Here is a 26,575-nt window from a genome sequence, read left to right as displayed (position 1 = left end):
AAAAAAAAAAAAAAAAAAAAAAAAAAAGAAATACTATAAAGCAAACTTTCTCTTTTTTTATTTCAGACAGAGTCGTGCTCTGTCACCCAGGCTGGAATGCAGTGACGCAATCATGGCTTACTGCAACCTTTGCCTCCCAGATTCAAGCAATTATCCTGTCTCAGCCTACCAAGTAGCTGGGATTACAGGCATGCACCGCCATGCCAGGCTAATGTTTGTATTATTAGTAGAGATGAGGTTTCACCATATTGGCCAGACTGGTCTCGAACTCCTGACCTCAGATGATCTGCCCACCTCGGCCTCCCAAAGTGCTGGGAATACAGGCGTGGGCCACCACAGTTGGCCTTATGGTACTTTAAGGCAGCCTGTCAAACTGGAATAACCAAAGGATCAAAATCCAGTATAAAAGAGTTGATTTAAGCGAAAAGCTAAGAATAGCCATTCAGATACACAGACTCCACAGGAATAGGGTCAGTGCTCTGAAGTTAAAAGTTAAGGTCTTGGCTGGTCACAGTGGTTCACGACGGTAATCCCAGCACTTTGGGAGGCCCTGGCAGATGGATCCTTTGAGCCCAAGAGTTTGAGACCAGCCTGGGCAAGATGATGGGACCTCCATCTCTAAAAAAAAAGTTAAAAAATTAGCGGGGCATGGTGGTGCACACCTGTGGTCCCAGCTAGTAGGGAGGCTGAGGTGAGAGTTCACTTAAGGCCAGGCAGTCAAGGCTGCAGTGAGCTGTGATTGTGCTACTGCACTCCAGCCTGGGCAACAGAGCAAGACTCTAAAAAAAAAAAAAAAAAAAAGTTAAAGTCTTGCTTGTATAGTCAGAGAACAAAGAAATTTAGTAGGAATATAGCACTTTGTATACAAGTCTAGTTTATGAGTTACAACAATTTATTTATTTATTTATTTATTTACTGAGATGGAGTTTCGCTCTTGTTGCCCAAGCTGGAGTGCAATGGTATAATCTTGGCTCACTGCAACCTCCGCCTCCCGGGTTCAAGCGATTCTCCTGCCTCAGCCTCCTGAGTAGCTGGGACTACAGGCGCCCGCCACCACGCCTGGCTAATTTTTTGTATTTTAGTAGAGACGGGGTTTCACCGTGTTAGCCAGGACGGTCTCGATCTCCTGACCTCGTGATCCGCCCGCCTCGGCCTCCCAGAGTTCTGGGATTCCAGGCATGAGCCACCGTACCCAGCTTAGTTACGATGCAATCAGTCACAATTTATTTTCTGTACGACTTGTTTCTATTTCCTTTCCAATTTAAGTGTTTATTTAATGTTCTTAGACAATGTGATAGAAGTCTTTGCATGAGAGAGGAAAGGGGGAAGTTAATCTATGATGAAGACCAACAATGAAGAGGGATGGGGTCTTCCCTGCCACACTTTAGTCACAACATTTTCAGTACAATGAGGGAAGGAAGAATGCTCATCTATAATCACAGAAACAAAGGTTATAGCTGCCTGTTTATGTGACTCAGGTCTTATAGTCACAATCCCTTAGGGCTCAAAATATTTTAAAGTTCCAACAGTTTAGATTTTTTTTTCCTCGCTCTGTCGCCCAGGCTGGAGTACAGTGGTGCAATCTCAACTCACTGCAGCCTCTGTCTCTCAGGTTCAAACAATTCTCCGGCCTCAGCCTCCCCAGTAGCTGGGATTACAGGTGCCCACTGCCATGCCCAGCTAATTTTTGCATTTTTAGTAGAGACAGGGTTTCACCTCTTACTCCTTGACTCCATACGTGGGTGGCAAGTGAGAGTGAGCTGGTGCCATATGTTGCTATTGCAATTTCAGTGAAAATGTATTAATATTGGCCGGGCTTGGTGGCTCACACCTGTAATCTCCGCACTTCAGGAGGCTGAGGTGGGTGGATCACTTGAGGTCAGGAATTTAAGACCAGCTTGGCCAACATGACGAAACCCTGTCTCTACCAAAAATATAAAAATTAGCTAGGTGTGGTGGTGGGCACCTGTAATCCCAGCTACTCGGGAGGCTGAGACAGGAAATTTATATAATATTATAGTATTATATAATATTAAGTAATATTAAATAATAATATTATTATTATTTTGAAACAGAATCTCACTCTGTCATCCAGGCTGGAGTGCAGTGGTGTGATCTTGGCTCACCGCAACCTCTGCCTCCCAGGTTCAAGCAATTCTCCTGCCTCAGCCTCCTAAGTAGCTGGGTTTACAGGTGCCCGCCACCACACCCAGCTAATTTTTTTGTGTTTTTAGTAGAGACAGGGTTTCACCATGTTGACCAGGCTGGTTTCAAACTCCTGACCTCAAGTGGTCCTCCCACCTCGGCCTCCCAAAGTGCTAGGATTATAGGCATGAGCCACGGTACCTGGCCTAGATTAAGTATTTTTAAATCTGCAGATTATATAACAGTTTGTGCAGAATCTGCCCGTCTGGCCTTGGGCAGGTCACGAAACCATCTCAGTGTCCATCTACCTCCTCATCTGTGAAGCAGAGATCATGACGGTGTCTGCACTGAATTCTGGAAACTCTATGGTCAGAGGGCACAAGTCCCACAAGGCACCCGCACTTCAGACCCCAGCCACAACTACGAGGGTCCCAGGACCACCCTCACTTTAGACCAGCAGGCTATGAATTTGGGGGCCCACACAACTACTGTCTCATTTGATAATTTTCTAGAATGACCTACAGAACTCAGGAAAGTGCTATACTTAAAAATTATAGTTACAGCAAAAGGTTACAAATTAATGGCCAGGCACAGTGGCTCAAACCTGTAATCCCAGCACTTTGGGAGGCCGAGGCGGCTGGATCACAAGGTCAGGAGTTCGAGACCAGTCTGGCCAACATGGTGAAACCCCACCTCTACCAAAAATACAAAAATTAGCCATGCATGATGGCGCAACGCCAGTAATCCCAGCTGTTCAGGAGGCTGAGGCAAGAGAAATGCTTGAACCCAGGAAGTGAAGGTTGCAATGAGCCGAGATCGAGCTACTGCACTCCAGCCTGGGTGACAGAAGAAGACTCTGTCTCGGAATAAATATAAATGAATAAATTACAAATTAGGACCAGCCACAGGATAAGATGCAAAGGCTGAAGTCTGCCGGGATCCAAACGCGGAACCTGTGGCCGTCTTCTCTCCAGGAGCCCTGGACGGCCTTCCCACCTCCTGGCCCTGACGCCTGACAACATTCAAGAGTGCTTCCTGCCAGGGAAGCTCACCCGAGGCTTTGGGGTCCAGAGCTTTTACTGGGGCTCCATCGCACACTAACCATGCGACTCGCCTGTCCTCTTCAGTCCCTCTGGAGGTCGGCACTGATAGGCGATGTCCAGAGGTCCCCATCACAAACCACGTTGCTGGATCCTCCAGGGGCCAAAGCCCTGGGGCGACAAAGACACTCCTGTCAGGAGGGACATGGCAGGGCCTAGAGATCACCCCCCGGGTAACCAGGTCAGAGGCCAGGCATTCTTTGGGTCAGTTACCTCTCCTGCACGCAGTCTCTAGCTCCTGGGGCTGGGAGGGTTCTGCGAGCTAATCTCCGCAAAGTGTTTGTTGCTGTGAATGCTTGATACATGTGAATTGCCATCATATCACAGCGCTGTATTTAGAAAGGACGCTGTCTAAGGCTGTTAGAGCAGGGCCTGAGTTTTGGCTGGAGAGACGATGCTATAGGTACCAGGACCCCTGCTCTGCCAGGTGCAGGATTTACAGTGGGATGAAGGAGCACAGCCCCTGGTCTCCTAAGCCCCCTCGCCCTCTCCCAGAACCCTAGAAGGAAGAATTTCCAAGAGCACAGTGTTCCCGGCGAGTGGACCCTCAGAAAATAGAAGTTGACCGAGAGTCTAAGATGGGCTTGAGCAAGGCAGTTTATCAGGGCTTTCAGCTGGAGCAGCAAGGGGGACAGTACAGGAAGAGACCTGCAGCTGGCTCCCCAAAGCAGGCTGCACCGGGGCTTTCTTTTCCTTCTGGCCTCCTCCAGATGACGTCATTGCAGCATGTTCCGGGTGGTCTGTCCATCATGACTGCACTGTCTCCCGTCACGCTTCTTCACATGACGCACGTCTCATTAGCATCTCAACTCTCCACCCGGAGTATGATGTTTACCATTAAAATGAAGCAAAGGGTGCAGTTAGGGCGGGCTAGGACCTTGCTGGGGATGTGCGTTTGGAGACTGTGGAGAGTCCCTACTGTTAACAGCCAGGACGCTTGTGGTTTAAGCGCTCTGTGTGTTTTAGATTTACGTGGCCTATTTTTGTGAAAGGAAGTGTTTGTGGTTACAGGGCTGCAAGGCTGAATAAGGCTGCAGTCAGCATGATGTGTAAGGAAAACGGGGACCCTTCCCCCGTCCCTGTCCTGCTTTCCCTGGCTGTCTCATAAAGGGCACTTATGGCAGGGCACCAAGCGAGGGGAACGGGCAGCTAAGGCTGAAGACCCGAACTCCTACAGCTCACAATCAGGGGTTTTGTTTGTTTGTTTGTTTGTTTGTTTTGAGACAGAATTTTGCTCTTGTTGCCCAGTCTGGAGTGCAGTGGAACGATCTTGGCTCACTGCAACCTCCGCCTCCTGGGTTCAAGTGATTCTCCTGTCTCAGCCTCCTGAGTAGCTGGGATTACAGGCACCTGCCACCAGGCTTGGCTAATTTTATTTTATTTTATTTATTTATTTATTTATTTTTTTGAGACGGAGTCTCGCTCTGTCACCCAGGCTGGAGTGCTGTGGCCGGATCTCAGCTAACTGCAAGCTCCGCCTCCCGGGTTCACGCCGTTCTCCTGTCTCAGCCTCCCGAGTAGCTGGGACTATAGGCGCTGCCACGTAGCCCGGCTAGTTTTTTGTAGTTTTTAGTAGAGACGGGGTTTCACCGTGTTAGCCAGGATGGTCTCGATCTCCTGACCTCGTGATCCACCCGTCTCGGCCTCCCAAAGTGCTGGGATTACAGGCTTGAGCCACCGCACCCGGCCAATTTTATCATTATTTATTTATTTATTTATTTATTTATTTTTGAGACGGAGTCACGCTCTGTCGCCCAGGCTGGAGTCCAGTGGCGTGATCTCGGCTGACTGCAAGCTCTGCCTCCCGGGTTCACGCCATTCTCCTGCCTCAGCCTCCCCAGTAGCTGGAACTACAGCCCGCCACCACGCCCGGCTGATTTTTTTGCATTTTTAGTAGAGACGGGGTTTCACTGTGTTAGCCAGGATGGTCGCGATCTCCTGACCCTCGTGATTCGCCCGCCTTGGCCTCCCAAAATGCTGGGATTGCAGGTGTGAGCCACCACGCCTGGCCTAATTTTGTATTTTTTAATAGAGACAGGGTTTCACCATGTTGGCCAGGCTGGTCTTGAACCCCTGACCTCAAGTAATCTGCCCACCTTAGCCTCCCAAAGTGCTATGATTACAGGTGTGAGCACAAGCAAGGGTTTTTAAAGGCAGAGGTGCATTTCAGGAAAGCAAGGGGTGCATTGCAGGTGAAGTCATAAACCCATAAATGCAGGTTGTACATAAGTGTGGCCATGGGCATGATTCTTCAGGCCTCTCAGGACGAGACTCTGAACAAAGGATGGCAGTCAGAGTGCCGCCCTCGGTTCCCCGCATCTGAGGTCTATGGGATAGAGGCTGGCAGTGGGGGTTGCTGAAAAACAACTCGAGAACATATGTTAAGATGTCATCTTTAGTTTCTGTAGGAACCAAAACACCTTGTTCCTCTGGCTTGCTTGGGAGGCTACTGTCGCTCTCATCTGGTTTCTTGCTATCTTCCTGCTTATCCGGCTGCTCATGTATTCTCCAAGGCTAGCTAGTGCCTGGAATTTCCCCTGAAGGAACTCAAGATTCTTCCTTTATTTCCATGCTTTGGTTGGGGGGTGGGTGCAGGCAGGCCCCTAGGTGGATCCCTGCTCTGTCTCTGCATCAGGAGAACTCATGGGACCCCCCAGAGAGCCTTGAAATGTGTCTCCTGCAGCAGAGAAATGCAAAGCATGGACACCTGGCCCAGCCTGGAAACGCGTGAGTGAGGGGGGCCAGGCGTCTGCCTCCCCCAGAAACATCTCCATGGTGGAGAAATGGCCATTTGGATGGTGGAGCAGGAGGCCTACAGGCCCAGGTTTGTGTGTCAGAGCAAGGAGGTGGGAGTGTTCCTTGCAGACTAGAGAGAGAATCACAAGGGGCTGCCCAAGGACCCTACCAGTGGGGCCTTCTAGAAGGGGATAGGGCAGTGCCCAGAAGGTTGCTCAGGGGGGCTTCTGCTGGACGTCACATAGGACTACCCAGGATTTGAGGAGCATCCCCCAGGGTCCCGGGGACCTAGAGCCCAGCAGGGAACCTTCCAGGAGCCCATGGAAGCCAAGAGGGGAAGCTGTCCAGGCGAGTGAGGACCACCCTAGCAGGTTGCCATCTCCTTCGCCTCCACCCCCTCTCTTTCTGCCAGGGCTGGGGCAGATCATCCGCTCCATCCCCTCCCCGTTGCAGCCTCTGGACTGGAGCAGGCTGAGCTGGGGAAGGGAAAAGATTCAACCCCTATTCCCTTGAGAGATATGATTAAATGTCATGGGCTTGTAGGGGTGGAAAACTCATTTGTTCCTATAATACTCGTAAGTTCTCAGCTGGAACAGCCTCCTGGAACAAAAAGACAGATTAACAAGAGAAAGACAGGGAGACGGGCGTCAGCATGCACACTGCCTTTCTCTTCTGGTTTTTGTTGTTGTTGTTGTTGTTGTTGATATGGAGTCTCGCTCTGTCACCCAGGCTGGAGTGCAGTGGCACGATCTCAGCTCACTGCAACCTCCACCTCCCAGGTTCAAGTGATTCTCCTACCTCAGCCTCCCGAGTAGCTGGGATTACAGGTGTGCGCCACCACACCCAGTTAATTTTTGTATTTTTAGTAGGGACGGGGTTTGGCCATGTTGGCCAGGCTGGTCTCCAACTCCTGACCTCAAGTGATCCGCCCACCTCGGCCTCCCAAAATGCTGGGATTACGCCCAGCTGGCATACGTGTTTCCTATGTGCACAGGAAGCACCCAGGGAGTGCCTGGATCATGTTGCTTCTTCCACAGTGCATCTTTAGAGAAGTCACAAGACAAAGGGAAGGGACTTTGGGTGTCGAGGGGCAGCCCCTTGGGGAGGCATAGAGCTGGCAGGTGCAGGCTGGCTGGCAAAGCCTGTTCCTATGGATGCCTCTGGAGCTGGCCTCAGGCCCACAAGGGTGCAAAGGTGTCTTCAGTGGCTCAGCTTTGCTCTGTGGTAGAAAGGGGAGTGGGACGGCTTCCGTCTCTATAAGTCCATGTCCTGCTTTTAGGCAAACAGAGGGAGTGCAGAGCTTCCTGCACCTGCTTCTTCTTAACTGCCCACAGCTCAACAAGCCTGATGCAAAAAGGTGCACATTTTGGGGTGGCATGTTTCTGCTCTCCCACAGCCCGAATATTCTGAGGACCAAATTAAGACTGTGTTTGCAACCCAGCGTGGCCATGAGCTATTACCTAAGAGAAGGAGCTTGGGGGGCCATGCATTTGCTTCTGTTTGCATCCGGGGGTGAGGGGCAGGGGAGACAAAGCAGTGACGTCAGGAGCCAACAAGGCAGTTACCCAGAGAGACAGGACTGGAAAGGTTTACAGCCAAATGCTAGCGGTGGGTATTTGGGGTGTGGGTGGGATTATAATTGACTGTACTTTATTTTGTGTGGTTTTCTCTATTTTCTCATTTTTCTACTGTGGATGTGAATGACTTATGTAATTAGGAGGAAATGCTGGGTATTTTGTTTTTATTTTATTATTTTTATTTTTTAAGTCTTTTTTGAGACCGAGTCTTGCTCTGTCCACTCAGGCTGGAGTACAGTGGCGTGATCTCAGCTCACTGCAACCGCCACCTCCCAGGTTCAGACAATTCTACCTCAGCCTCCTGAGTAGCTGGGATTACAGGCACGTGGACCATGCCCGGCTAACTTTTGTATTTTTGGTAGAGATGGGCTTTCGCCACGTTGACCAGGCTGGTCTCAAACTCCTGGCCTCAAGTGATCCACCCATATTGGCCTCCCAAAGTGCTGGGATTACAGGCACGAGCCACCATGCCCGGCCCCTATTTTTGTTTTTTGTATAAAAAGGAAGGCACTCAGAATAGGGAGTTTTCTTTTGCAGCTGAATTCTGGAGTCTTGGTATGAAATAGGCAAAGCCGGGCGACCGTCTGGCCTGCTCAGGGAGGCCTCCCCCAGAACCCCTCAAGGTGGCCTCTGCTGTGGGTACTCTGGGATTTTCTGCTTTTGAGTTGGAATTTTTTTCCCCTGTACGTGGCATCCTTCACAGAGATCAGAACAGGGCAAAGGCAATTAGAAGTAAGGAGCCCAAGACAGTGGAAGAAAAGGAGAAAAATAAAACCTCATTGTCTTTGACATTTCTGGAAGGCTCTGGGTTAATTGCAGTGCCAGGAACTGTGTGTGGGAACCACAGAACCTGCTCCTCCCCTGTGGCCAGGGCAACTTCTGGAGTACTCTGTAATTAATAGTGTCCTTTCCAGTAGTGGCTCCTCGGCCTCTCCTCAGGCCCATCTCCTGGAAACAAAGACCTGTTCAGAGGTGCTGGGCCTTCTGGTAATTTCCTTCCTCAATCCATTTGTCTGAAGGAGAGTTCACTTGAAAAGCACTTCCAATGAATTCCATTTTGCAATCACAAAAGCACGGGGTGGGGGTGGGGGGGGCAGTTGCCATAGCAACCAGGGATGGGCCAGTCTATTAATTTGTAGGGGAACAATGATGGATGTCCTGACCCTCACAGGAAGCCTGAGGTCAGCATGACCATTGTTTCTCCGATTCTCCTCCTATCATCTCTGAGCAAGGGAGAAATAAACCTACATGGTCAGCACTGGACCAGGATAAGAGAATTATCCAGAACCTCCGAGGCCCCTGGTTCCTCAATGTCCCCTGCTCTGGCTTCTTTCCAAATATGTTTATATCCTGTTCCCGACTCTCCAAAAACAAGGTGTACAAGTGTCAGCTGTGTGTTTAAATAAATAAATCTCCATCAACCCCAAAAGACAAATCTGGAGATGCCTGGTAAAGAAAACAGATTCCCAGGGCAAGGCCTTGAGGGAGGGTGGGGTGGGAGGCCTCTGAGGGATTTCTCAGTATCCACCTGCCTGCCTTCACAGTCTTGCAAAACTTTTTATTTTTTATTTTTTATTTTTATCTTGAGACAAGGCCTCGCTCTGTTGCTCACGCTAGAGTGCAGTGGTGCAATCGTGGTTCACCTCAGCCTTGATCTTCCAGGCTCAGGTGATCCTCCCACTTCAGCTTCCCAAGTAGCTGGATCTACAAGTGTGCACCACTAAGCCTGGGTAATTTAAAAAAAAAAATTATTTATAGAGATGGTATCTCTCTATGTTGCCCAGGCTGGTCACCTTTTGCTCTTGTGCAGTGAAAACCTGCACAACTGAACAGGGCGGCCTTGGAAACTGCAGAGGGTCTTGGATGCAGTGAAAAACAAGCTTTGAAATCAATGAGGGCCTGAACCCTTGCTTGGTCATATGTGCGAAATATCTTGTGCAGCAAAGATGCAACGAATGGGGGCGAGAACAAGAAGTGATGCCTTGAGCAGAAGCAGCTTTGATGTCTGGAGCTTGAACTCCGAGGTTCGAGGGCCACGCTGTCTTCACATTTCCAATCCACATAGGACCTGCTCCTGGGTAAGGACAAGAACAGACTTGGGAGAAGGCAGGGAGCTGCCCCATGATAGGGCCCTTCCTGGCCACCCCAGAGCCGCGCTGGAGCTGAAGACCAATTTCTCCAGCGTTGAGAGTTAGACCAACCAGCTGTGTACAGCCAGCCCTGCCTGCCTTCTCCCTGCCCACCTGCACTGACGCAGGGCTGTGGTTACAGAATGCAAAAAGCGCTTGTATTCATCTGTTCTCACATTGCTATTAAAAAACGCCTGGAGACTGTGTAATTCATAAAGAAAGGAGGTTTAATTGGCTCATGGTTCTGCAGGCTGTACAAGAAGCATGGTGCTGGCCTCTGCTCGGCTTCTGGAGAGGCCTCAGGAAATAATCATGGCAGAAGGCGAAGGAGGAGTCGACACCTCACACAGGGAGAGCAGGAGCTGAGCGGGGAATGTGCTACACGCTTTTATTATTATTATTTATTTATTTTGAGTAGAGTCTCGCTCTGTTGCCCAGGCTGGGGTACAGTGGCACGATCTCAGCTCACTGCCACCTCTACCTCCTGAGTTCAAGAGATTCTCCTGCCTCAGCCTCCCAAGTAGCTGGGATTACAGGCGTGCACCACCATGCCTGGCTGATTTTTTGTGCTTCTAGTAGAGATGGAGTTTCACCATGTTGGCCAGGCTGGTCTCGAACTCCTGACCTCAGGTGATCTACCTGCCTCGGGCTCCCAAAGCACTGGGATTACAGGTGTGAGCCACTGCACCCAACCTGCTACACACTTTTAAAAAAGCAGATCTCAGGAGAACTCACTCTCACTGTCCTGAGGACAGCATCCAGGCAATGGTGCTAAACCATTCATGAGAAGCTGCCCTCATGATCCAGTCACCTCCCACCAGGCCCCACCTCCAACACTGGGGATTACAATTGAACATGAGATTTGGGTGGGGTCACAGAGGCAAACCATGTCAGCTCTCAACCTCCCACTTCGTGGTATGTAGTCCCACCCAGGCCAAGTCCTGGGGCTTGGGGCTCAGCCTTCCAGCATGCCGTATGCATGGCCATGCCCTCCAAGACCCCAAAAAACTGGAATCAAATTCCCTCCAGAGTCAGGAAAGTCCTGGGCGCCAGTCACAGGGTGTGGCTGCAGAATCATGGCCCCCAAAGGTGCTCACGTCCTAGACCCTGGAACCTGTGACCGTATTACTTACATGGCAAAAGGGACTTGGCAGATGGGGCTAAGTTGCGATGCTGAGATGTGGAGAGTGTCCTGGACTATCCAGGTGGCCTAATCTCAGCACGTGGCGGCTCAAAGGGGAAGGGGGAGGAGAAATGATGGCGATGTTTGATGTCTTGTCACACATCTGTGTGGCGGGAGGTCACGGGTCCTGAGCACGATGGAAGCTTTGCAGGTGGGACCCTCCAAGACCCCGCCCCACGCACCTCTCATTGTGGCTGGTTGATTTGTATCCTTTGTTAAAATAAAACTGAAATCCTAAATTGAGTAGTTTCCTGAGTTCTGTGAGTCATTCTAGTGGGGTGAAACTTAGAGGGTAACAGAAACCCCTGAATGTACAGCCAGCTGATCAGAAGTGTGGTGACTGGAGACCCTGACCTTGCAGCACAGTCTCCTGTTCTTCATCTGTGACATGTGGCCCAAATCATGGTGACTCCCTGCCCTGGGGAAGGGGTGGCCCGGGGTGGCCAGAGCATGGCCTTCTGCAGCCTGGGGCTGAGGGCAGGAGTCCCACCTGCTTGGGTGGAAGGTGGTTCCCAGCTTGAAGGGACAGCTGTATTTTAGGGTAACAGGCTCCAGGACAGTGCAGGGGAGGAACTGGCAGGAGCAAGCTGGTCCAGGTGGCACATAAGGGTCTCAAGGACAGTGAGGATAGGAAGAGGGGAGTCCCTAGGCTCTGCTAAACCTCACACAGGCAACCTGGGGTCACACCACAAGCTTCTATCAAGTAGCCAGTGATTCCCCTGACCTGAGAGCTTAAGGGATAGCAAAGCCCCGCAGAAGTGCAAATAGGGCCGAATGCTCCAAAGTTCCCTGCGGTACTGTCTGGAACCCTGGAGCATTCGGCTGGGCCATAGCTTACTGGAACTTCCCCGTGATTTTTCTCATGCTTGGATTTCACTGTTCCCAGCCCCAAGCACAGAGAAAAATTGAAAATCAAATTTGCCAAGAAGGGATAGAAGAGAAAGCTGATTTGCATTATAATGATTTCTTTTTCTTTCTTTCTTTTTTGTTTTTTTTGCCACAGCTAAAATTTTCCTTTTAAATAGCGAGCACTCCTGGGGCAGTGGAAATGGAATTCAGCTTACAAAATCAGGGTTCACGCTCCAATTTTAGGGACTCTCTACTGCACTGGGTAAAGCCAACCTGGCCTCTGGCGATCATATTTTGGAGGGTGGAGGAGGAAGCCGTTAGCATGTTACCCATCAGAGACAGAGGCTCTGAGGCAGTGCCCACAGCAAAACAGACATCATTCTTCCCAGTTTCCTAAACCCTGGCGATTTCGGCTTTATATTAACAGATAAATATTTTTGCAGGAGATTCTATTTGAGCTCATGTGATTTTATTCTTTTTAATAAAGGAGAGTTGTTCAATGTGTAACAGAAAGTGACTTAATGTTTATGGCTGTTTCAGTGATGCTCCCGGGATGCGCTGTGGTTGCCTCAGTCACGGCAGAGGGAGGGGAATTCTTGTTATTAAGAGGAATCTTGTGCCTGCCGAGGAACCAGGAATAGCTGAAGACCCAGGCTGGGATGAGCTGCAATGAGGCAGGCCACGTGGTGCAGACCTGGCTCTTGTCATCTTTTCTTTTTCTTTTTTTTGAGATGGAGTCTCGTTCTGTTGCCCAGGCTGGAGTGCAATGGCGTGATCCTGGCTCACTGCTACCTCCACCTCCTGGGTTCAAGCGATTCTCCTGCCTCAGCCTCCCAAGTAGCTGGGATTATAGGCACATGCCCCCAAGTCTGACTAATTTTTGTATTTTTAGTAGAGACGGGGGTTTGCCATGTTGGCCAGGCTGGTCTCGAACTCCTGACCTCAAGTGATCCTCCCACCTCGGCCTCCTAAAGTGCTAGGATTACAGACGTGAGCCACTGCGCCCAGCCTCTTGTCATCTTTTTTACCTAAATGCATTCTCAAGTTGAAGGAGGGAATCCAGGGCCATCATTTTTGGCTCAGAAAATATAGAGTTTTCCCCTTGGTTTTCTTTTCCCCTGCCTTCCCCAAGATGAACTTGACTTCTCTGTACAGCTGCTCCAGCAGGAATTAAATCATTCCTCTACATCCGGGGATCCCAGTTGCTATTGCCCCTCAGGTACTTGGACACTGTCCTCCAGCTACCTGGTCACTGCAGAGGCCCTCTCTCCCCCTTACTACCTCCCCCACCGACTGTGGCAAGGTGGGCTGTGGGCCTCTTTCTTTGCCTCAGTAGGAAAGTCTTGGCTGTTTGCAAAAGCTTGCCTGCGGCTTCTTTAACAAGAGGTGGGGGCAGATGCTTGAGCCCAGGAGTTCAAGTTCAAGGCTGCAGTGAACCCTGATGGCCGCACTGCCCTCCAGCCTGGGTGACGGAGTGAGACCCTGTCTTAAAGAACCAAACAAAACAACAACAGCAAAAAGACAAAAACTATTCAAGAAAAAGCCTTTTCTGGCAGTTTAGCTGTGAGTGTGTGTCAAAGTCGAGCACATGTCAGAAATCAGCACACGCACAAGTTCAGGATCCTCTCTGGAGAGGGGTGGGGACTGCCAGGCCATCTATCTGAACGTGTGGTGCAGACATGGCTGAGCTCAGGGCGGAGCTGTCACTCCTAATTTGGGCTGCGGTCTTTGTGCAGATGTGGGCGGGAGTTTGACTCTGAGGTTTTTGAGACACAGGGCTGAGTGCGAGTGTGATCTGACGTGGGGACCGGCAACTGAAGAGTGGCAGCCACTCCGGACAGCATCTCTGGGCAGTACTTGTAGCCCGTGGGCACCCACGCGTGTGCACGCTCACGCACCTGCCCCGCCTGTGTGCATGAGTGCTCCAGGTCCACAGACACTTCCCCTACGGGGGCTACGTGGAGGAACACACGCTCATCAGTGTGTGCATTTTGCCAAGTGTGCGGGGGACAACGGGCAGCCTGTTTCGAGGGAGTCCAACCTGGTGAGTGCTCTCAGCAGCCCCCGGCTGTCCACAACAGATTCTTTGCCAAGGATGCAGGCCAAGCCCTTTGCCCCAGCCCTGGCTCCCTCCATCTTCCTTCATAGAGAGTGGCCCCACGTGGACTCCTGCAGGCTGACCCGTCATCTCAGGCAGTTTGTAGTGGCCTGAAGTCCTGATTCCCGCGAGTGACTCTAGCCTGGCCTCAGGGGCTCTGTCATTCTGGCAACAGCAGGGGTGGGGTCTGCCCTCCCGGCTAGGAGGGTACATTAAGAGGACTCATGGGGTGGGGGTGGCCATGTCCCCTGGAACTGCCATCCCTGGGAAGAGAAGCTGGCAGACTGGACACTCTCCTTAGCTTGCTGGGGAAGGGTGATCATGGGGTCTTCTGTGCAAAGGAATTAGAGGTACTAGAGTCCTCTAAGTTGTGGTCAGTAGATAGAAAAGTGCAGAATAAACGCTGCCTGTGAATTCCCTCCAAGGGTGTGGACGAAGCAGTCTCGACAAACTCTTTGGCCCTCGTCAAACCTCAAGGTAAGGGATGGGGATGTGTCTGAACCTGGGGCCTCAGACAGAATCCCAAAGCCCAGCTTCTAATGCTCAGAGGCAGAGACCAGATAGGCAGCCCTTCCTTGCTTCAGAATTCTGTCCTAACAGGGCTCTCGTTTATCTGGGGACACTCAATACCAACAACAACAGTAATAATGGCTGTCTGTCAGGGAATCCAGCAAAGGAAATGTCACCGGCTTCTTTGGGGCAGGCTCAGGAGCAGATTGACGTGTGTCGCTTCCCCAGGGAAGCCCCCAGCCCTCTTTGTCCCCTGCCCAGGGTCCTGGAAGGCTTTGGGGCAGGAGAGCTGTCAGCCACTGGGCTCCCAGGAAGCTCTCTGGCCGCCAGCCTACAACAGGCTGGGGAAGTATCAGAGGCAGCCCAGGGTCTAGTAACCTCTGAGCTGGCAGCAGGCAGCGGAGGGGCGGGGCATGTCATGATACACTGCAGGTGGAGGAAGGGCTCAGCAGTGGGGCCTGGAAGCATCCCTGGAACTTTCGGCAGGCCCTAAGCTGGATTCTCAGAGTTGTTTCAGCTTCCACATAGCTTCCTCCCCACTTCTAGGGCCTTGGGCCAGGGGAGGGGCAGTAAAGGGCTCTGCCTGCTGGGAGCTGAGCAGGATGGAAGGTCTAGTCCAGCGACCATGGGAGACGCCATGACCAGGAGCGTCCTTGCACCCAGTCTCCGCTTGGGCCCCACACTGGAGAGGGCTCTATCTGACTAGGCCTCACCTCGAGGGCGAGGGTCTGGGGGCCACAAAGGCCCTACAGCCTTCGTATACTCAGATGGAATTATTTTCTAGGAAATTTATTGATTTGTGTGTGTGTGTGTGTTTGAGAGAGTCTCACATCATCACCCAGGCTGGAGTGCAGCGGTTCCATCTCCGCTCACTGCAACCTCCGCCTCCCGGGTTCAAGCAATTCTCCTGCCTCAGCCTCCTGAGTAGCTGGGACCACAGGCACCCACCACCACGTCCAGCTAATTTTTGTATTTTTAGTAGAGACGAGGTCTCACCATATTGGCCGGGCTGGTCTTGAACTCCTGACCTCAGGTGATCAGCCCACCTTGGCCTTCCAAAATGCTGGAATTACAGGGGTGAATCACCACACCCTGCCAGGTTTTGTTTTTTTTTTTTCAGTTGTGGCAAAAAACACATAACATAAAATCACCATCGTAACCATTTTGAAGTGCACCGTTTAGTAGAGTTAAGTACATTCACGTTGTGATGCAACCCTTCTCCAGGAAAACTAAAACTCCGTCCCCATTAAATCACTCCCCATTCCCTCTCCCTCCAGCCCCAGACAACCATCATTTTACTGTTTGTCTCTAGTCTTAACTATTCTAAGAGTCCCATATAAGTGGAGTCATACAGTATTTGTCCTTTTGTGACTGGCTTAATTTATTTAACATAATGTCTCCAAGGTTCACCAGTGTTACAGCATGTATCAAAAATTCCTTTCTTGGTGCTAGGCATGGTGGCTCATCCCAGCACTTTGGGAGGCCAAGGCAGGTGGATGGATCACTTTGAGGCAGGTGGATGGATCACTTTGAGACCAGCCTGGCCAACATGGTGAAACCCTGTCTCTACTAAAAATACAAAAATTAGCCGGGTTTGGTGGCACATGCCTGTAATCCCAGCTACATAGGAGGCTGAGGCATGAGAATCACTTGAGCTTGGGAGGCAGAGGTTGCAGGGAGCCAAGATTGTGCCACTGCACTCTAGCCTGGGTGACAGAAGGAAACTCTCTCTCAAAGAAAAGAACAAAAATTCCTTGGCCAGGCTCAATGGCTTATGCCTGTAATCCCAGCACTTGGGGAGGCGGAGGCAGGAGGATCGCTTGAAGCCAGGAGTTCAAGACCAGCCTGGACAACGTGATGAGACCCCATCTCTACCAAAAATAAAAAATCAGCAGGGTGTGGTAGCTTGTACCTGTAGTCCTTGCTAGTTGGGAGGCTGAAGTAGGAGGATCACTTAAGCCTAGGAGGTTGAGGCTACGGTGAGCCATGATGGTGCCACTGCACTCCAGCCTAGGTGACAGAGCAAAACTGTCTCAAAAAAAAAAAAAAAAAAAAAAAAAAATTCCCAGGCTGGGCGTGGTGGCTCACGTTTGTAATCTCAGCACTTTGGGAGGCTGAGGCGGGCGGATCACCTGAGGTCAGGAGTTTAAGACTAGCCTGGCCAACGTGGTGAAACCTCCACTAAAAATACAAAAATTAGCTGGGCATGGTGGCAAGCGCCTGTGATCCCAGCTGCCTGGGAGACTGAAGCAGGAGAATTGCTTGAACCTGGGAGGCAGAGGGAGGCTGCAGTGAGCTAAGATCACGCAGCTGCACTCCAGCCTGGGCAACAGAGTGAGACTCTGCCTTAAAAAAAAAAAAAAAATTCCTTCTTTTGTAAGGCTGAATAAGCAATTCTCCTGCCTCAGCCTCCCGAGTAGCTGGAATTACAGGCGTGCACCACCACACCTGGGTAATTTTTGTATTTTTTCTAGTAGAGACGGGGTTTTGCCATGTTGGCCAGGCTGGTCTCCAACTCCTGACCTCAAGTGATCTGCCTGCCTCGGCCTCCCAGAGTGCTGAGATTACAGACATGAGCCACTGCACCCATCCAGGAACTTTAATTTGGAAATATTTTCAAACTTATTTTAAAAAGTTGGAAGAACAGTACCACAAAACTCCTGTGTATCATTTACCCAGACTCATCATTTTTTAAAAAATAAATTTTTATTTTTGAGTAATTTTAGATTTGCTGAAAACGCAAAGTAATTACCATTCCCAACTCCATTTCACCCAGCTTCCCCTGATTTTAGCATCCTGCCTAACCAGGGTGCATACATCTGTCACAACTAACAAACGGGCACTGGTATCAGACTAGTGACTAAACTACAGACTTTGTTAGAATCTCACCAGTTTCTCCTCTAAAATCTTCTTTTCCGTTGCAGGATCTAATCCAGGGTTCCACGTTGCCTCTAGTCAGACACCAGTTAGAATTGGTAAGAGATGATACAAACCAGCTGAGACTGAAATATCATTAAATGTCAAGTTCAAGAGGAAATGTCTCCCAGGTTGCGAGGAGGTGTGAGCAGGACCCTAAGGAGGATTAGAGATTGGAAGGAAGCTGCTGTCTCTGCCTGTCTGTGGAGAGGTGATGTGAGCACCTTGACCGCCTAAGGGGAAGACTTGGCCCAGGGCCTCTACGAACCCCACAGCCAGGGGCGGGAGGGGTGCATGAGTCAAGGGTCCAGACGGGGAGCTACGCCTCAGCAGCCTCTTCCAGGCTGGAGGAGAAGGGAGGAGGGCAGCGGGTGCAGGGCTGGGGCGATGCGCAGGAAGACAAGGAAAGCAAGCCTGGAAGCCTCTGCTCTTCCCCAGGAAGCAGGGTCCTTGGGTCATCTGCTAAGTGGAAGAGGAGAGGAGTGGCATTTGGGAGCCTTGCTGTGGCCAAGTAGAGCCAAGGATGCCCCAGAGTGTGGGCATGTGCTGCCTCCAAGGAGCTGCGCTCTAGGGGCTGTGCAGACCAAGGTGACACGAGGAGGCGGCCACAGGCTGATGCAGGGCTGGGTGGACTGGCAGCTAGGACTGAGGGTACAAGGAGGGGCAGTTAGGTGAGCAGCTTTGTTGTCAGAAAAACAGAGTGCTGTCCCTGTTCCACCTCAGACATGCAAAAGCAGCCATTGGCAAAGGCCTCCACCCCCTGGGTAGGGTTATGTGAGGAAGGCGATGCCCTTTCCCCGGTAAGCTGGACAGCTCCTTTCATAGCAATGGGTTTGTCTGACTCCCCAAGGTTTTACATCTGTCCCCAGGGAGATGCTCATCTACCCGCAAGTATTCTCTGAGCAGAACCTCCCAGGATGCTTGGATGAGAACAGGTGGGGTTTAAACAAAGGAAGCCCCCAAAAGCCAAGCCTGGGCGCTCATGGTGGGATTCTGGCTGTGAGAGTCTGGGTGGGTGGGTAGGGGGACGGCCGCCTCCTCTCAGAGTCTGTGACTTTCCTGTGTCTTGTCTCTGCACAAAACAAGCATGCTTCTGGGTCCCATGTCAGCCTGGAAATGGGTGGATGGGGCTCTGTTTGTGGGTGCCTGTGACCTGCCTTTGAAGATGGTGCTGCATTGCTTAAAATTGCAAACCCCTGCTTCTCTGATCACCAGTATCCAGGGCTGCTCGTTTCTTTTTCCATAGCATCTTTCACACTATCATGCGTGCACTATGTCTAATGTCCACTCTCTGCTTCCCCTGCCAGAATGTAAGCTCCTTGAGGGCAGGATCATTCTCAGATGTGTCCACTTCTGCATCTCCAGAATAGCGTCCGGCAGAGGAGCAGTTGTTCATGGATGCTGATCCAAGGAGCCTGTGTACCTTGGCCTGGTGATCCCAGGGAGTCAGCCTCGGGCCTCTCCCTGCAGATGCGGCATCTCACAGGACAGGGGACAGATGCTGAAATGACACCAAGCTGCCCTTCTCCATCCTCCGTCCCACCTTCGGCTGCCTCTCTGTCAAGCATGAGCCACGGTTCCCCCAATTTGCTAGCAAATGGTGGATTATTCCCTCCAGTACCTCCCTACTGAGCCCAGAAGAGACTGTGAGGTCTAAAGCTGTTTCTATGGCAACAGGATCAGGGATCAGGGATTTGATGCTACAGTAACTGGTTAGGAGGTAGCTGCCTCCCCCCTCCTGGCGAGGGTCTTGTCTGAACTGGGTGTGAGTGGGGCAGTATTGTCATGGGACTGTGTCATGAGATGGAAAACATCCAGACATTGATGGACCTTTATCCCAAATTCATCACCTTCCTTACTTCTCTAAGCCTCAGTTTCCACATCCCTAAAATGGGGATTAAAAGGCTGTTTTAGGAGTCACTGAAAAAGCTGCTATAAGGTACCAAGCATGTCCTGGGCAGAGCAGGGCTCGTGGATGTGAAACTGCCTGGCACCGAGAACAGCCTTGCCATGGTAGGGGTAGGGGTGGGTGACATGTGGGCAGGCGGTGGGCTGACGCCACTCAGGGCTGGGGGAGCTCAGGACTAGTGGGAAAGCAGCCTCTGGTTGTAGGCAGTTTCCCCATTTCCCTTTCTGAATTCTCTCCCCAGTCTGCCAGCTGGCAAGCCCCGCTTCTGGCTCCAGGACACTTTCTTTTGCCAATCTCATCCCCGCAGCTAAATTTCAAGGAGACACTTTATGCTCTTTCAAATGATCCTGCCCACCCCCACCCTCCCAAAGTGCTAGGATTACAGGCGTGAGTCACTGCACCTGGCCAGGGATCCATTCTTTTAGGGACTGGCTTTCAACTGGAGAAAATGTATGTGGGGCTGGTCAAGGCACCTCACTGCCTGCCAGAGTATTCCCTAAAGGGCATCTTGCCTTTCCCAGGAGACATGGCTTTAATCCATTTGAGGGGCATGTGTCCCCAGATGGCTCCAAAGAGTGACTCTTAGGGATGGGGTTCCAGGCTCCTGGACAGGCCCCACCAGAGACCTCTACACAGTTGGAAGTCTAGACCATGGGCCCAGCTGACCAGATTTACAAATGTGAATAAGATGAGCCTAATAGGGCTGTCTTCCCATCCCTCTCAAGTGCTGTGATTATCCACAGAAAAGGTGAGTACTTGGTCGGGCACTTTGGGAGGCTGAGGTGGTTGGATCACCTGAGATCAGGAGTTCGAGACCAGCCTGGCCAACATGGTCTCTACTAAAAATACAACCTATCTCTACTAAAAATACAAAAATTAGCCAGGCGTGGTGGTGGGCGCCTGTAATCCCAGCTACTCAGGAGACTGAGGCAGGAGAATTGCTTGAACCCAGGAGGCAGAGGTTGCAGTGCACCAAGATGGCACTACTGCACTCCAACTTGGATGATAGAGCAAAAACTCCATCTCAAAAAACAAAAGAAAGAAAGAAAAAGAAAGAAAGAAAGAAAGAAAGAAAGAGAAAGAAAGAAAGAAAGAAAGAGAAAGAAAGAAAGAAAGAAAGAAAGAAAGAAAGAAAGAAAGAAAGAAAGAAAGAAAGAAAGAAAGAAAGAAAGAAAAGAAAAGAAAAGAAAAGAAAAGAAAGAGAGAGAGAGAAAGAAAGAAAAAAAGAAAGAAAAAAGAAAAGATGAATACTGGAAAGGCCTGGAGAAACCACTAAACCCTGGCTGCACACACCCAGCTACAGGGCCATGTAGGTGATGGAAGTGGGTGGGGAGAACCACAGGGCATGGTAGAGCCTGTGGCAAACTGGAGAGCATGTTACCTTCTCTAGGGGGCAGCCACTACCCTGCTCCTGTGGGCTGTTACCATGTGGGCATGTGACCCTTGTGGATGGATGATCTGCTCGCAATTTTTCTTCCCTTCCTACCCTGGCCATGGTTTCCCACGAGCATCATCAACTTCCCCATCCTAGAGATGTCGGCCTTGGCTGACTTGCTTCAGCCAATGAGATATGCACGTCTAGGGTGTATGCAGAAGTATTTGATGCCCACATGGTAAGCCTCCTGCACGTTTTTCATCACAATGAGACACACCTGTCCTAGGCAGCCACTGCCCCTCTGGCCTGCTGCCTCCTTACCCAGAAGTTCTGTCCACTTCTGTCCACCTGAAAGAGGGGGAAATTGGATGGTTCAGGGTGCCCAGATTTGGAGTCCGGCTGCAGCCCCCCTGTCCTAGCTGGGCAATCCTGGGCAAGTTCCTTAACCTTTCTGAGCCCCAGTATCCCCATCTGTAAAATGGGGTGGGTGAGAGAACTTACTGTGTCTCAGGGAATCCAACAGAAAAATTGGTGCCAACTGACCATCAGGTACCAACAACGTAACTTCTCTGGGTGCCCTGTCCCATCCTTACTCCTTCTTTGGTACCCCTACTGTGATCCACTCAGTTCTTTGACAAACATTTATTGAGCATCTGTGTGCTGGGTGTCACAGCCACCCAAATGCCTGTTCAGGACTGAAGGGCTTAGAACTCCAGCTGCTGAAAGTGTCATTGACACTCACCATCAGGTGCCAGCCCGTTGGAGACTGCTTCAGCTGAGACAGCTGCCTTCCTGGACAATGTCTCCTTCCCAGCATGGCTCCTCGCCAAGGACTGCCCAAAGCAGGGATATGGAGTCCCGACCCTCTTCTCCCGGCTCAGGACGGCCCTGAAGGGCCATGTCTTCAGAACTCCCTGCACGGTCCACCAAGGCTTCTGTTGAGGCTGCATCACAGCTCAGCTTCTCCTTTGGCCCCATGTGCTCTTTTGCACCCCTTCCACAGGCAGGACCCCCAAGAATGCTCCCCAATCAACCTTGTGACGCAAATCTCCCAATCAGTTGATGGGCACTTGAGTTGTTTCCAGCTTTGGGGTGATTATGAACAAAAGCCACTATAAACATTCTCATACAGGTCTCCGTGTGAACACAGGTTTTCATTGTTCATAGATAAATAATGAAGAGAGGTGTATTAGTCAGTTCTCACACTACTATAAGGAAATACTTGAGACTGGGTAACTTCTAAAGAAAAGATGTTTAATTGGCTCACAGTTTCACAGGCTATACAGGAAGCATGGCGTCATCTGCTTCTGGGGAGGCCTCAGGGAGCTTTTATTCATGGCGACGGAGGGCAGAGGGGGAGCAGGCATCCTACATGGCAGGAGCAGGACCAAGAGAGAGAATGGGGAGGTGCCACACACTTGTAAACAACCAGATCTCATGGGAACTCACTGACTATCACAAGAATGGCACCCAGGAGGATGGTGCTAACCCACTCATGAGAATCCACCCCCATGATCCAACCACCTCCAACACAGGGGATTACAATTTGACAGATTTGGGTGGAGACACAGATCCAAACCGTATCAGGTGGGACTGCTAGGTTGGATGGTAAATGTAGACTTAACTTCATAAGAAACTCAGCTGGGCACGATGGCTTATGCCTGTAAGCACTTTGGGAGGCCAAGGCGAGTGGATCACGAGGTCAGGAGATCGAGACCATCCTGGCCAACATGGTGAAGCCTCGTCTTTACTAAAAATACAAAAATTAGCCAAGTGTGGCATGGGTGCGCACCTGTAATCCCAGCTACTCAGGAGGCTGAGGCAGGAGAATTACTTGAACGGAAGGTGGAGGTTGGCAGTGAGCCAAGATCATGCCACTGCACTCCAGCCTGGCAACAGAGCAAGACTCATGGTCTCAAAAAAAAAAAAAAAATTGATTGAAGTCCAATTTTTTCTTTTATGGTTTATGCTTTTTATACCTTATCTAAGTAATCTTTGCCTAACCTAAGGCCACTAAAATTTTCTCCTTTTTCTTCTAAAAGTTTCATAGTTTTAGGTTTTCCATGTAGGTCTATGATCCAGCTTCAGTTATTTTTGTATACGGCAGAAGATATGGCCCTAGGCTCATCCTTTGGCATATTAATGCACAATTAATTGTCCAACCATTTGTTGATATAATGACTTTTTTTTTTTTTTTAAGAGACAGGGTCTTGTTCTGTTGCCCAGGCTGGAATACAATGGTGCAATCATAGCTCACTCCATCCTTGACCTCTCAGGCTCAAGCAATCCTCCCATCCCAGCCTCCTAAATAGCTGGAACTACAGGCATGAACCATGTGCCCAACTGATACAATAACTTTTTATTTCTTTTATTTTATATTTCTTTTATTTTATATTGACTTTTATTTCTTTTCTCCCCACATTACTCATGGGGTCTTTGTCTGTAGTCAGGAAGATCATTCAATTATCAATTCATTCGACACCTACTTATTGACACATTTTCCCAGACTGGTGCTGGTGATGTCAGGCTCCTGCCTTGGAGGAGGTAATGGAGTAAAGGAGGGAATGAACCATGGCATGGGAAAGGCCCAGCCTGGGGAAGCTACATTGGCCATGCCTGCTGCTCTACCAGCCCCCAGGGAGCAGGTTGGAGATGCAACTAGAGACCACCCAGGCCACCTTGGCCCACTGTGGCCGACTGCCACGGTTACTACTTGAGACCGTCATTATGAGACTGAACGAAGGGACGAATGTAGAAATGATAACAAAAAAAAAAAAAAAAAAAAAAGGAAAAGGAAACTGTTTTAAAGGAAAGGTCCAGGGGAAGAATAGGAGAGCTCCCTGCTTCTAGTAAGCAAAGGCAGCCCCGAGCTTCCACAGTCCTTCGTATTTATTGGGTAGAAAGAGCAGAGAGGAGGAGGTAACCACTGAGCAGCTGTTTAATTGATCACAGGTTCATTTTATGACTAACAGGCTTCAGATGTAGCTAATCCCAAGACACACTGCGCTTGCGGAGTGACTGCCCACAGCATTCCTTCTGGGTTGCAGATGCAGTTTGTCAGTTTTGCCAACATTCTGCATGTGTGAGAAACAGTTTGCTATTTACTCGTATAGCCTCCAGTGGTATATTGAGTTGATCACGACCTTCACTCTTACGGCCTCCCACAGCCAGCTCTTCATTTTTTCTACAACAGCAGTGACTGATCTTTTGGCTTCCCTGAGCCAAAGTGGAAGAACTGTCTTGGGTCACACATAAAATACACTAACACTAATGACAGCTAATGAGCTAAAAAAAAAAAAAAAAAAAAAAAAAAATTGGGGCCAGGCGCAGTGGCTCAGGCCTGTAATCCCAGCACTTTGGGGGGCCGAGGTGGGTGGATCACCTGAAGTCAGGAGTTTGAGACCAGCCCGGCCAACATGGTGAAACCCCGTCTCTACTAAAAATACAAAAAATTAGTGGGCGTGGTGGCCGGAGTCTACAATCCCAGCTACTCAAGAGGCTGAGGCAGGAGGATTGCTTGAACCCAGGAGGCAGAGGTTGAGGTGAGCCAAGATTGTGCCACTGCACTCCAGCCTGGGTGACAGAGTGAGACTCCATCTCAAAAAAAAAAAAAAAAAAAAATTGCAAAATAATCTCACAATATGTCAGGTGTGGTGGCTCATGCCTGGAATCCTAGCACTTTGAGAGGCTGAGGAGGGAAGATCGCTTGATCCCTGGAGTTCAAGACCAGCCTGGGCGCCATAGTGAGACCCTGTTTCTATTTTAAAATTTCATTTATTAAAAAGTATGTTTTAAAAAAAAATCTCATGTTTTAAGACAGTTTATAGATTTGTGTTGGGCTGCATTCAAGGCCATTCTGGGCTACGTGTGTCCCATGGGCCACAGGTTGGACAAGCTTGTTCCACAGGTTTATTTTCACATTGCCCATCTTCCTTTGAGTGTAGGAGTCTGAGATGGAGATGAGCATGTAAGAGGCTTGTAGAGAGTGCTCTTGGACCAATAGCTGTGGAAGGGAAAGGAAAGAAGCAGAATTGAGCAAAAAGAGAAGTTGAGCTGGCTCTGCAGTCTCAACAGAGGCCTAGCCTACCCTACGGACGTTCTGAAAAATCAGACAACCCTTCTGAACTGCTTGGGTTGGGGTGAGGAGGCCAGGCCTCTGTACCCTGCATCAATCATTCGGTCCAGTCTGAGCAGAGCCAATGACAGTAGCAAAGGACTAACAAAGTTCCAGATTCTGCACAGTTTGAGGGAGAAGCCCAGGAGATGCCTCAGCCTCTTCCCAAGAGGATTCGCCTGCTTGTGTTCAAGGTCACACAATCTATGGACTCCAGACAACTGGCAGGACGTATTTGCATCCTAGCAAAGCTGAAACCACAAATGTTTTCTCTCTTCTATGCTTACTTTCTGTCCCCTTCCTACAGGTGATATGGCTGGCAAGGCCCATGTGGGGATGCTGCTTTTCTTAGGATACATTTTGGGGAGGGGGAACAGCTGTTTCAGGATGATGAGTTATTCTGAAAGCCCTCCCTCTCAACCACACCTAAGACTTCAGGTAAAACATTTTAAACACTCTTTGGCATACAAAGGAACTCAGAAGAAAGTGAGGGAAGTCCTCAGAGGTCCCAAATGAAGCAGGAGCACAAATCAATGGGGTTGTCTCAGGGACTCGTTAGAAATTCGGGGAAGGGTTACTTTGGAGACATTTGAAATTGGTTTATCATGCAAACCAAATCTTGTTCTAGTGAAAGGCAGCTTGGGCTCTAATGGCTAAAGAAGGAACATAGGTGTTTGGAGCTTGTTGCTTTGGGAATTTAATTTCCATAAGGAGAGGACGATTTTGTTTGGCATTCTGATTCTTGGTGGAAACTTGGTCAGGGAGAAGTGTTTGTATCCACACTTTGGAAACTGGGTATCTGGGCTTTCTGATCTCATGCTGTGCAGGATAAACCCCTCCTTAATGACGTAGGTGTCTGTATTAGTCTGTTCTCATGCTGCTGATAAAGACATACCCAAGACTGGGCAATTTACAAAAGAAAGAGGTTTAATGGACTTACAGTTCCACGTGGCTGGGGAAGCCTCACAATCATGGTGCAAGGCAAAAGGGAAACAAAGGCACATCTTACATGGATGGCAGCAGGCAGAGAGCATTTGTGCAGGGAAACCCCTGTTTTTAAAACCATCAGATCTCATGAGACTCATTCACTATCAGGAGAACAATGTAGGGAAGACCTGCCCCCACAATTCAATTATCTCCCACCAGGTCCCTCCCACAACATCTGGGAATTATGGGAACTACAAGATGAGATTTGGGTGGAGACACAGAGCCAAACCATATCATTCCACCCATGACCCCTCCCAAATCTCATGTCTTCACATTTCAAAACCAATCGTGCCTTCCCAACGGTCCCTCAAAGTCTTTTTTTTTTTTTTTTTTGAGATGGAGTTTCACTCTGTCTCACCCAGGCTGGAGTGCAGTGGCATGATCTCAGCTCACTGCAGCCTCTGCCTCCTGGGTTCAAGTGAGTCTCCTGCCTCAGCCTCCTGAGTAGCTGGGATTACAGGCGCGTGCCACCAGACCTGCTAATTTTTGTGTTTTTAGTAGAGACAGGGTTTCACTATGTTGGCCAGGATGGTCTAGAACTTCTGACCTCAGGTGATCCACCTGCCTCAGCCTCCCCCAGAGTGTTAACTCATTTCAGCCTAACTTAAAAGTCCACAGTCTGAAGTCTTATCTGAGATAAGGCAAGTCCCTTCTGCCTATCAGTCTGTAAAATCAAAAGCAAGTTAGTTGCTTCCTGGATACAACGGGGGTACAGGCATTGGGTAAATACAGTCATTCTAAATGGGAGAAATTGGCCCAAACAAAGGTGTTACAGGGCCCAAGCAAGTCCAAAATCCAGTGGGGCAGTCAAATCTTTTTTTTTTTTTTTTTTTTTTTTTGAGACAGAGTCTCGCTCTGTCGCCCAGGCTGGAGTGCAGTGGCACGATCTCGGCTCACTGCAAGTTCCGCCTCCTGAGTTCACGCCATTCACCTGCCTCAGCCTCCCG

This window comes from Rhinopithecus bieti, unplaced genomic scaffold (assembly GCF_001698545.2).
Source record: "Rhinopithecus bieti isolate Rb0 unplaced genomic scaffold, ASM169854v2 scaffold_13400, whole genome shotgun sequence".
Lineage (NCBI taxonomy): Eukaryota > Metazoa > Chordata > Mammalia > Primates > Cercopithecidae > Rhinopithecus > Rhinopithecus bieti.
The sequence above is the reverse complement of the archived record's forward strand: the minus strand, read 5'-3'. Positions refer to the sequence as shown.